Raw genomic sequence first — 13,916 nt, 5'->3', positions numbered from 1 at the left:
TGTCTATCTGCTGAGAGTAGGAGGTGCCATTTTGAATTAGTTCAGAGCAATGCTGAGTGTTATGTTTTAGTTTCCTAATGTAGCTGATGTAGCTAAAGAAGGATTTCGTATTGTCATTTGCTTCAGATGCTAACCTACATTTATTGGTTGCTTTAACAGAACTAATAATATTTTCAGGTTTTTAGTCAAATGTCTGATATTATCCTTGATATAATGTTCTTTTTATCTGTAGAGAATATTTATTTCAGCGGGCCACCATGATTGTTTGTTTATAAATTTCCCATTATATTTAGATCTGATTATGACTTAAAGCTCTATATGTTTATCTAAGTGGACATAAAACTCCTTTGTGGAACAACCAGCTGTGGCAATATTGGGACTGATGCTGCTTCCACACATTTAATTCTATAGATAAAACTTTAAGCACATAATTTTGAAAATAGCGTTTTCACATACATCTACAGGAAGAATATGAAATAAAGAATTGCATAAATAAAAATGTACATATTGTATTTATAAAACTGAACGTAAGTTCATATATACATCTACAGAAATGCTTCTTCAGGTAGAATTCCAACCACAGAAGTTTATACAAGATTCACATCACAGAATTCTGTATATATGATTCTCAGCTCATAGTACTATAGATGGAATTCTATAGACAAAATTGTAAACAAAAAATTCTACAGATAGAAATTTAAGATTAATCTACGTCATAAATTCTAATTGTTGAGGTTTCAATCAATAAATTTCAAGTCACCAATTTTCAACCATGCTTTTGCAATTATGTACGTGTAGGCTATTTCTCTTTTCTCCATGGCTGCTCAGTCTTCAACTTACCTTATTTGAGAAAGTGAAACCTGAAAGCCTTGTGTTTAATAAATTTGTTGGCTTGCGTTTCCTTAGTCTGCTTTTTATTTTATCTAGTATTGCTTTTACAGTGACTGTGGTTTACTGAGGCATTATTTTATTTGTTGGAATTTTTAATAGATAAACTAAGCAAAGTTATATTGGTATCTTACCCACTATCAGATCACAATGCAATCACGTTTGAGCTGTTTTTAAAATCTAACAATAACATTAAGGTCAGGGGGATACCAGCATATATAAGTGGCTTAAAGGATTTTAAAGACATTTTTTTTAAATAAATTATTTTTATATAGAAATTAGCAGTACAGGAGATATTTCAGAAATCTATCTATGGGATGCACTAAAGGCATATCTATTTCGTAGAGTCATCACCTGGCTATCAATAAAGAAAAAACAATGGGACAAAGAATAATACAATATACAAGAAAAACTTGACAAATTAAAACTGGAAAATCAAACAAGTAACAATAATAACATAGAAGTGATTAATAATCTACATAATAAGTATTTGGAAATTTTAAAGTGCAATGCTAGAATTAATCTAGAACATACCTCTCTACCTCTTAGAGCAAAAAATCTAGACAAAGCATAAAATGATGGGGAGACAAATAGGGAAAGATTTTAAATATTGCTCTTACCAACTTAGAAAGTTGATAGAATAATAGGTTTTGCATTAGCATGAATTTCCTGAAGGATGTGAAGTCTTAAACTCAAATGTTTGTCATTATTTAATGACTTTAATCCTCAGCTATTTGCAGAAAAGTACAGATTTTAGGAGGAACACACCAAAATATGAGGCAAAAATCTAGAAATTCTGTGAAAATCTGTACAGTTGAGAGACATGAAAAAATTTAGATAATTCATTTCTCTTTTAACCCCAAATCTATGCATACGTTAGCCAACATAAAAAATACTTAGTATGTCTAACTATATAAAGAATTTGAGAATCATAATGTCAGCATTCGTTATATGCAATTATTCTTATGGAATTATGCACACAGAATTCTACAGAGAGAACATAAAACAGAATTCTGCAAACAGAATTTTAAACAAAAAAAAAAAACAGAAGACGCAATTCTGAAGATAGAATTCCACACCTAAAGCTCTGCTGATAAAATTCTACAGATCAAATTTAAACTGCATAATTATGCAAATATAATTAGAAGCATCACATTCTATAAAGAATTTCATCAAGCTGAATTATGCATACTGAATTAGCAGGTGAAATTCTAAGTGCAAAATAATTGATTATATGGATTAAAGAATGCTGAATGTTGACTCGTATAGATAGAATTCTAATCATAGAATTCAACAAATAGAATGCTAAAGACAGAATTTGACAAATGGAATTCTAAACCCAGAACTCTGTGGTTTGAATTTTATCACTGTGTTGTACAAAGAAAAGTCTACTAATAAGTGTAATGAAATTTTGAATTCTGTGGAATTCTTTGCTTGGCACTTACTGTTTAAATATGAAGTATTCTGTATTAGAGCTATGCTTCAGAATTATTTCCTGAACAATTCTACAGAATAGTTATAACCAGCTATAGACCCCTTCCATGACTCAGGACACCCACTCCTCTTACCTGGATCTACTTGACTCCATCAAGGTATCCCCCCTACACCCTGATCCTTGGTGACTTCAACTACCCCACCACAGACTGAGTGAACTATTCTTGTACTAATGCACTCTCTCAATGATTCCTTGACTTCATTCATTTTGTAATGCACTAGACCAGCTCAGCTCATCCGCCACAAGGGGAGATAACATTCTGGACTTGGTTCTCACCAACATGACCGACCTCTGTACCATTCCCATAGTATGTTGTTCCCTGGTGAGATCAGATCATTTGACTGTCTCATTCAAAGTTTCTATCTCACCCAACCCCCCACCCCCAGCCGTAATCAAGCTAAAAAAACTTCTCAAAAGCTGACTACAACATCCTAAGGGAGAGTATATGTAGCTTCACAACACCAGTCCCCTCAGAGAATGCAGACAGCTATGCTGAACACTACACCAGTGCAGTATGCAAGCACCTGTACAACTGCATGGACTCAGCCATACCCGGTAAAACTAAAATCTGCTCCTCGAGTAAACGCAAACATGCTTGGCGGACATCCTCTATCAACAGGCTTTACAACAAAAGGAAGAAACTGTTGTCCAAGGGTAAAAATGAACAAATTCCAAATTGGAAAAACTCCCTTCTTAGCTTCAACAAACAAATTTGATCACTATGAATCAAAACTAGCCTCTGAATCTAGGGGAAACCATAAAGTCTTCTTCAGTTATGTCAGGAACCTCCATGGCAAAGTCCAGGTTTGTTCCGAATTAGTACTTAACAGTTTCACTTACACTGATCCTGTTGAGTTAGCCAACCTGCTAGCAGATAGGTTCAGGGCAAACTTCACCCCCTGTCCCCCCAAATGCCCTTTCAACATCCCAGATACTTGTCCCACACCTCAAATCTCCAAAGATGAAGTCTTACAGGCACTATCCAAAGCAAAGGACACAACTTCCATGGGACCTGATAGTATCACAGGATGTATTCTGCACTATCTCCAGCAAGAACTGGCTTCGCCATTGAGCACCCTATTCAACCACAGCCTAAGTACAGGCTTCATTCCAGCAGAGTGGAGAACTGTCATTGTCTTCCCCTTGCACAAAGGTGGTGCCACTATTGACCCTAGAAACTATCGCCCAATAGATTGACAAGTCTGATCTGTAAAGCCATGCAGCATATTATTATGGATCTCATAAACAAGATATAGGCAATCTTCAAGCACTTGACCCCAGCCAGTTTGGATTCATCAAGAGCAGATCTTGCCTGCTGAACCTGGTTGCCTTCTTTCAGACTATCACCAAGGCCCTGAATGAGGGAATGTTAGTGCATACAGCTTACCTTGACTTGGCCAAAGCCTTTGACATAATCACCCACTCAGACATCATCGAAAAGCTAACACAACATGGTGTAAATCCCTATCTCATCAGGTGGGTGGCCAATTGGCTCACTGACAGGACCCTCAAAGTCATAACAGGCACCTCCACCTCTGATAACAGACCTGTAACTAGTTGAGTTCCTCAGGGATCTGTCCCGGGACCCTTACTATTTGGCATTTCCTTCCCAGAGGCCCAGGAAAAGACAAAAAGCCCATGGCTGACCAAGTTTGTGGACAGCTGTAAGTTGGGTACTGTCATTGACTCCCCAAAGGATGTTAACATACTGCAAGAGGGTCTCACAGCAACTAATGACTAGTGCCAAAGTGAGGGCCTCAAGCTAAATGCAAAAAAAAATGTATTATCATACCATTCTGCAAAAACATGACACCTACTGATTACCACAACAACGGCAACCCCCTAAGCACACAAAATATGGTGAGAAACCTGGGCACTCAGGTTGATAACAACTTCACATTCGACCATCATGTAGCAGCAGTGGTCCAAAAATCCTTTTACTTGGTTCATCTCATAAGTAAAGGAATTCCAATAAAAAGGAGGTTATTACCTCTCTATACTCCTCCCTCATTAAACCAATAATTGAGTATATTGCTCCATACCTCTCCAAATAACTGCATCAACTGAAAAGGCCACTGAAATAACTCACAAAGAGAATACACAGCCTCCAAAACCTGTCCTATGCAAACCAGCTCAAATCACTGTCACTCTACTCGGTATCATACAGATTGCTTAGGGGTGATATGTGCCTCGCCTACAAGGCAATTTCAGATCCTGCCCAACTAAGACCCTGCCCAACTAGAGATGCTCCATATCTGTAAGTCTAACTCCTCACTTGCTACCTGCTCAAAAGGCCTGAATCTAATTTGTGACATCAACAAAACCTACTGGAGAGACAGGTTTGTCTCCCAGGGCTGCCCTGTCTCTGGAATAGACTTGCCATACATGTCAAAACGAGCATCTCACTGACCCTCTTCAAGCACAACCTTGATGAGTGGATGGGAAATCATAAATTTGTCCCAGGTGTTCTTGCCTTGTGCTGTGGACTTTTTCATTAAAGAATACTAAACTATGTTCCAGGGGCCAGTATCTTCATTTTGGTGCTATTTTTGGTTACTAGTGTTGTCTTATAGCACCAGCCACTTTTATACTTGTTTTAGATAGTAAAATAACTATAACTATTAACATGATACAAATCTGTAGTAGCATGGCTAGAACCCACAAGTGCATACAACATTTGAAACCAGTGTGTCAGTGCATGAGTCAGACTAAATCACGTAGCACGAAATATAAGTAATATGTTATTATTTTATTGACACAGTTGTAAGATGATTCTAATAAATCACTTCATAAGCACAACAGGTGTGCTAATAGGCACATTTTAACATGAGAAAAATGATATGACCTGTTTGTGGAAGACCATATTATGCAGGTAACAAAGAGAATCCAATAAAAATGGGTATTGAAGTGTTCTGCCATAAAGGGAAAGTAATATTAAACAGGATAGATGGTAATGGGCCCCAGCATTGTGGTCACTACTTAAGGGAGGAAGGGAACTACAGATTCTGTGACACAGTGATGCAGTTTGTGTATGTGCATGCATGTGTGTGAGTGCATTGCAGTCCTATCCAGGTGTTCATGCAGCCAGGACACAGGAAAAAGGCAGGACAGGTTGCAGTCCTGTGGTATGGGTGTGCATCTAACTAGGGTATGCGAACACACAGTCTCAGTTACAGGTCTGCTGCGTTACTGTATGCCCACAACAGCAGGCTAGGCTATTGTGGATACAAGGCCACTAGTACATCAAGCACACCACACTATTGGCCCAGGTACAAGGGACACTACACAGGGACACACGAAAACAGCAAGCACACTGTGGGATAGTGTCCGAAAAGTTATCAGATAGCACCAGACACAGCAGTCCCTGCCGCAGGGGTATTCGGGACAGTGAGGAAGAATCTGTTAGCTTACAGATATGATCCTGCATACCCATAGCAATTCACATGTGTACCTGACTGACCATAAGACAAAATTACCAGCAACAGCTGGACAAGGTCTCTACATAGGAAAATGTGGTACCACTATAAGCCCTACACATTCATGGCATACATATCCTGGACAAAGATATAGAGGACAACAGCTTCCAGGAACATGTATGGTGGGAACTGTTGCAGGACATTAGTGCAGTGGGTGGTCACAATAGAACATTAGTACAGGTCTTCCAGTGGGTCACTGACATCATCCCACATGCTACAACCAAGCCTCAAGAAACAGCCAGGGGCAGGTTGACCACAGAGGTGGACATCCAGCACAGCGTTAGTTTAAACAGACACACACTCTGAAGAAGTCCTGGCATCCTGAAGTGGTGAGACTGAGAGAAATCTCATTCCCAATCATAGCACTCAACCTGTTAACATAAGAAATCTGCACAAAGCTTATAAAAATGTGGAGATAAAGGACCAGAATAGGGGTAGCTTTTAAGTATTGCTCTTATAAACCTAGAAAGTTGTTAAAATAGCAGGATTTGCATTAGTATGCATTTTCTGAAGGATATGAAGTGTGAAACTAAAACATATTTCATTAGTTATAGATTTCGATTCTTAGTGATTTGCCAGAAATCCACAAATTTTATGGAGAACCAACCAAAATATTAGGTTAAAATCTGGACAGTTAAGAGGTACAGTATGTTCTCAGTAGTGGATTGGAAATAGGAGCTCTGTCAGTGATGACTGTCCAAGTGATTGTATAGCATGCCACAGCTGAGGAATTGTAGATATCATTCTTGTTGGACATTGCATAGCACTTCTACCTGGTTTATTCAGACATGCTTCTGTACATGTATGTCTTGCAAGGGTATCAGGACTGTGAAAGAGACAATTTGTTCCACAAGTTACAACTAAGTATCTGTAGGAAATACTCATGTGTGTAATGTGATATGTCAGTCCAATAAGACATTGCTTAGCACCTCATCATACTTTACTCAGATATACATATCTGCATTTGAAATACCCATGTGTGTAGTGCGACATGCTGGTCCCATAGGACATTGCCTAGCACCTCAGCATAGTTTACTTAAACATCCATATCTACATATCAGTAGCACAGAGACATCAGGGCTGAAACAGCAACAACATACAGCACAAGGTACATATTTGCCTGCAGGCTATACATTTTCTTGGTGAGTAAAGGTCTGTGTGATGCACAGTGGTGGGAGTTGTATCTACTGTTTTAGCACTAGTAAACTATTTCTATGCTCTCACAGATTCCACTGGGAGAGGTTCTGTCAGTGTATGTCAACACGTCTGATAGTGACTCTGTAAACAATGACAGTGATGGCACCATGTACAGGGCACAGTAAGAGGGTGTAATGACACTGCCAGCAATGGAAACTGTGGAGGGCATACTCACACGTCGTCTCCCCACAGGTGATGGTATGTCAGACACTGACAGACTGTCTTGTGACACTGAAGACAGCAGCATACAACATCACAGATACAGGCTCTCAAGGCAGCCACAAACACATGCTGACAAGCTATAACAGTTGCTACTCCTAGCATGTTAGCATGAGTGATACATGTGTTCACCAAAAAATTATGGTGTTCAAGTAAGCTGATTGCCATGGCTCATCATGCACATTTTATATATTTCAGAATCTTGCTGCCATGTTTGATTTCATCATTTGATTAGAAATTTTTCTCATTACTATACTGACAATCATTTGCTTGTCATTATGTCATATTTTCCATGCAATGGATATTGTGTTGTTTTTCCACTAAAGTGGTCATGCTATGTGTATCTTTAAATCAACTCCTCCATGTGCATTGCCACTCATCGTGCTACTCCACTTAACACTGTTTTTTCTGAATAACTCCTATGTGTCTATTCCCTTCATTGTTATTTATTTCATTGTAGTTTATTCCTGCATAACAGTAGTATTTAGATGTCTACAGTACACTACATAGAGAATAACTGCAAAAATGTTGGATGAAAACAGTGACCCATTTTGGTGAGCATCTTCTTAGTAAGAGTCATGGTACTGTACTGCTGTATATACTTATGTATTTTTGGTTTGGTAAGTTATTTTAGAATTGTATAATAATATCTCAGTGAGCATCTTATTACAGCATACCTCTCAACCTGAAGACACTGAAAATAGCAACAAAGGCCCTTGAAAAGTAGGAACATTCAGCCAAAAATCTGGGCATCTGAGTAGCATAAACTATGAATATCAAATAGCACGTAATTCTTCCGTCTTCTAGAATTAATGTGGGATACTATTCAAAAACATGTTTAAAAACAGAGTAACAAAAATGATGGAAAATTATAAGCACATTATCAAAGAGACAGTGTAAAATCTTTATACATTAATGAAATGTATTGCAAAATTCTACCAGACAAATCCAGCAACAATATCATTATTTATATTAATCAAATATAAATCAGAAACTACCAGTACTAACAAGACACGTACATGTAAATAATAATGTAAAAGGCTTTCAGACACGGATAACACATTCATTAACAATGTAACATTGACAGAACACATATCAGTTTTATTTGCTGATAGACCCTACTGCAGATCGGGTGCAGGAGAATCTCTACAAATAAAATAAATAAAAAAAAAACATCACATTGTCTCTTGAATGATGCAAGACTCATTCTAATTCATATGTTACAGAATGTTACTGTGCATGTAGTACACGTTGCACACATGTTGGACATCATATAAGAAAGTCCTAAACAAGGTCTTGCGAAACACCTTTCTTCATGGTTAAACTCTAGTCTCCAGCTACAACATAGCAGAGACCAGTCCCAGTTAACAGAGAACACTGAAGAGAAGATGAAACAGCTCAGAAAGCTGCAATACACTTCCCTGTCACATAAAACTGAAATGTCTAAAAGCTCCTAAAGCCATTCTTTTGGAGACATGTCATTTCTAGTAGTGCATTTGAAATGTTGAAGTTCCATATATTACAAAGAATTATAATTGCATCTCTCCACTCTTAACTCATTTGTTATTTCTTCTTGATATAGATGTCTAGATTTACTTGTCAAACATAGCTTCACTCTGTTCTTGCAGCCAGTTTGTTGTCATCCACGTCTCAAGCATATAATGACATCATTATGATTGGAGAGCCAATCATAATCTTCTACATCATGCACTGTGGCACACAAAATCAATTACTTCAGCAAGCATGCACTGCCTCACATATATTAACATGGATGAGTTCCAAATACACGATTGTGTATACTGATCCTCGCATACGTCATCTATACTGAATGAGTTATGCTGCATATATGCAAGGCCAAATAACAAGGTAATTCAGAAATGAATAATGCTGCTGTTCATAATAAGATGTATTCATCTTAAATTTTAAATATATTTTAACTCATTTAGCTTAATAACATATTATTATCACACGTGTTTGTTTCCTAAGCCATGTTTATTAGGGCGAGGCTTTATCCTTCCATGGGGGACCACGCTATAGCTGTCTCACAACCACCACCGTCTGTCTAGAATGAGATGAGGAGACCTCTACATGCTCTTAGCCACTAACTGTATTACCTCCTGTCCAAAGTATTGTGGACAAATACTTCTCTCCATGGTTTATCTGTCATGTTAGCCTTTTTGCCCTGAAATGGATTTCCAGCAGATTTCTCAATACTATAGTCCACTGCAGAATTCACCTGCTGCTGACTTTGACCAGTACACCATTCTGCATGTCACAGCTAACCACCATACCAACATTTTTCACACATTTAGGGGATTTTTTTTGTTACAGTGTTTATTCAGAAACTAGATATGCCTACTTTCTAATGGCTTTAAAATGCCTTAGTATATCAGTTGGAAAATATTTTGCAGGCAAAGGACAGCTAAACTGCAATTTTTTTTTTTTTTTTGTAAAAAGAATATATTGCTATAGCATTAGCAAATCAGATGCAGACATGCATATGCCTATTTACCATTTTACTCAGTGCATGCCTATGCAGCATCACTCATAACTGTGTGCGCGCACGCGTGTGTGTGTGTGTGTGTGTGTGTGTGTGTGTGTGTGTGTGTGTGTGTGTGTGTGTGTGTGTGTGTGTGTGTGCACGCGTGTGTGTGTGTGTGTGTGTGTGTGTGTGTGTGTGTGTGTGTGTGTGTGTGTATACTACTGTCATGCTGCTAATTAAAGGTCACATACATTCATCCATGCCTTTTGAAGACCTATGACTACATTAAATCATTTGTGCAGAAACACTAGAGAAAAAATAACTGCTTCTGTACTTTAACTCTGTTAAAGATTGCTACAATACTTTACTACTACCTGGACAGAAAATGTTGTTTAAGTGCTGAAATTACCTAATTATTCCTTTTGAATATTTTGTCAAGTGTAATTGATGAATTTTTGATGTTAGAAGGCAAAAACATAGCAAGCCTGGCTGCACTTAAATATGACTTCAAGAAAACAAACAAAATTGCACTGCTAAGTATTGGAAGATGCTATTCTGAGATTATGCCTTAAGAATATTTTTTTATGTTGTCATGCTGTGTAGTGGTAATAGCCATCATGTGCATAAAGCATTATCCAGTAAACAAATTATTATTCCATTCAAAGCACAAAAATGACTCTCAAATATTAAGCCCATTCAGAGGGAGTTATACAAAAAACATAGCTTATGCATGTATTAGTAATAATGCATTCAAAGACTCAGAGAGATGCATCACATATCTGTGATTGAATAAGTAAGCCTTGACTTATAGAGAACAGAAGCCCCAATGCAAGCCTTAAAAATAAAAACTCATCAATTATTTTAATTAATTTATCCATTATGTCTGTGCATGAAGCTAATTAATTTTGGACAGAAATCATTAAAATCAAGGTAAATGATTCAAACAGTCATTTTAAATGCATGTGCTTCATTAATTCTACTTCCCATAAATGTACATTGAGATGCCTGTGCAAATATGTACCTAATCATTGAAATTCCATATAGCATAGACTTTTCCTATATGGGGTGCTGTCATGTCAGTGCATAGATTACTTTTAATAATCAATTTCAGAGTTATACTGACAAAATTAATAGCAATTCATAATGCTTTAAGCCAGGTACTAAAGAAAAACTATATTTTAATGTAGCTACAACAATTCACCCTGACCATATCACATGTGCTCGAAAAGGTTATCACAATTACACATAGGTGTATGGGTTACTAATATTTATAAATCCACTTCTGGGTGAGTCAACATATTATGCTTTTAAAAATGGTAGACATCCTAGGCAGTAAAGGACAGCTACACTTCCATCTATGTTTGATTGCTAGCACATCCTCTGCTCTATCTATGAAGCAAACCAAAAGAAAAATCGAGGAAATTCCTTTTATTCAAACATGGTCTTCTGTTTTAATGCTGCTTCAGACCCAGTCTCTTACATGCACCCCCATAGTGGGGATTGAATGGCTCCACCCTAGATAATACCTGTACCATCAATCTGTTTTTACTGAAGCATGGTAATAAACCACGCCCCTTGATGACAAAGACATAGTGCCGTTATCCCACAATAGCGAATAATACATTTCATCAGTTTTTCTTTCAATAATCCTAAGGGTGAGCTACTAAATGTTGTTGCAATATACTGTAGATAGTTAGCAGGTTCTTTTTTTCATATGCCTAATAATAGGAAATCATCATCATATAGAAATAATGTTTTTATTTGCAACTTCTTGTCATACTGACATTCATTGTTAATATCTGCATATATTCTCTTCAGTTTTACGATATGTGATATACTGTTTCTAGTTTTTAGAACTGTTCAATTCAGTTTGTCCTGCTACTATTGTCCAATGACATGATTTCACTTATGTGATCTTTCCCACAATTTGGTAAATTGCTAATACTATAAATAAATGTACATAAAAATTAGCCAACATCCACCAGCACTCCAGTGCTGTGCCTTACTCCGTCAGCTTCTGTACTAAAAGCTTATGTCCTATAGAGCCCTCTATTTTGTATCTCTTGTACAAGATACCATACGTTTATAGGCATATATTTACTATATCTTTACTGCTTTCATACATGTAGTTGCATTTTAATAATACCTTCATTACACAGTCCCATGACCAAGAAAGGACTTTCCTGGAGATGTTGAGGTAATGCAGCTTGAGGTAATCATCAATTAGCAGGTATTAAATTCACATGCCAAGCTGCAAGTAATTAAAAAGCCCACTCACAGAAATGCCAGTGTCTGCAGGGAGACATCTGTATTTGCAACTGTGGCTATGGATATCTGAAACACTAGCAGTGTACATATAGCCTATATCAGAATGCAATACGTATATTAAAAACTATTACAGAGAGAGAGAGAGAGAGAGACAGTAGGTTACATAAATTTTTCCAAAACAACTTTCATCATCATTGGAGTTTTTCATGTTTCTCCACTGGTATATGTTCTCAGAGTAGGTATATATAAGTTTGGGGATTGTGATTGTGTGTCCCTACATGTAGGTGCAGTGGGTCTTGCCCATCTGGAAAATAAATTGCACCTGAGATTCAGTAAAACTTGTTTTGGCATTTTTTTTACATCAGTAATTGCTGTAAAAGCTGTCACTAGGTCAATACAATAAAATACAAAAACACTTGTGATGCAGTGTTTCCTGGGCAAAATAAGCAATTTATTAAAAGGACAGCAAAAAACTTAATGTTTTAACTGAATCACCATATTTTCATTTCAAGACTTCTTCAGATAAAATTCCACATAAAATTGTTGCCGTTATATATCAAAAAAATCCACCTATCAATTATACACCATCCAATAATAATCAAACACTCATTAAAACAAGTTACAGATTTAAAAAGTAATCACAGTACTTCTGTATAAAAGGTGCTATAACTAAATAAATGCTAGAAATAAATTATTATTATTCCTTCCAGTGACCAACTGCCAGAAGCCACTGGGAACACAATCTAGTTGCCCCTGCTGCAGAACCTCAGTCATCCAATGGAGATATAGGCCTGGAGGCAGATGACAAGGCAGGGGAAGAGAGACAGGGCCAATGGCAAAGCAAGGGGGTTGTGTCTGTCATTATTTTCTAACTTCAGTCTTTAATGATTTACCACTAATTTGCCAGAAAACCACAATTTTATGAAAAATGGACCAAAAATATAAGGCAAAAATCTGCACATTCTGTGAAAATCTGAACAGTTGAGAGGTATGATTGCAGTGAACCCTTGGCCAATGGAGTATGATGTATGTGACAGGGATAGAGATTTGCCACTTGGACTTAGATGCTGTTAGTATTTATGGAGCCTAGCAGGCCTGTGATATCAGTAAGGTGCAACAAAGACAGGCAAGCAATTACTGCGACACAGGCATCTATAGGAAAGTGCTTAGTTAACTACCTTAAATGTAGTCTGTTATGGACCAGGGGCCAGACAAGGGATAATAAAGAAAGCTAGCCACATGCCAGGTAGAGGTGCCACCAACATGGATATATGGTGTGGAGATATACAGGCAACATGTTGAGATGTAGACCTTCCCTTGTCATATGTCTTTCTGGCATATGTCAGTCTCCACAGCATGTGACTATGTAAACATCCCTTCAAATCATTCACCATGAGGAAGGTCTTGCTTTTTTCCCACTTTTCTGAGATTTAAAAAAGTTCAGTTACAGGCTTGCTGTTCTTGAACTGTTTGTAAGTTTCTGTGAGGCCATTTTTTGCTTGGGCTAAAGGAAAGTCTCTCTGTTGATCAGTGGCAGTGAAAAACATTGAGCAGCCTGCCTGCCCCTGTGGGAGTGGTTACTGACTTGAAGCTGTAGTTTTATTGGCCATTTTGGGTTAATTCCAAAACTCCTTCATCTTCCTCTCTTAAAACCCACTTTTGCGCGTTTTTGCGCGTTTTTTTTTTCAAAACAGGTTTATTGTTTTAACATGTAAGAGAAATATCATAACAATTTTATACAAGTAATTCAAAATAGGTATTATTATAATATTCAACAAAACAACTGAAGTATTTACAAAGACATCCACTACAATCAGATCAATTAATTAAACTAAAATACCATGCTATTGAAATTAAAAATTTTTTAACAAATTTTGTAAATTATCCCATA

The sequence above is a fragment of the Protopterus annectens genome, chromosome 2.part0 (genome assembly GCF_019279795.1).
Source record: "Protopterus annectens isolate FY-2018-M chromosome 2.part0, PAN1.0, whole genome shotgun sequence".
NCBI lineage: Eukaryota > Metazoa > Chordata > Ceratodontiformes > Protopteridae > Protopterus > Protopterus annectens.
This window is presented reverse-complemented; position numbering follows the sequence as displayed.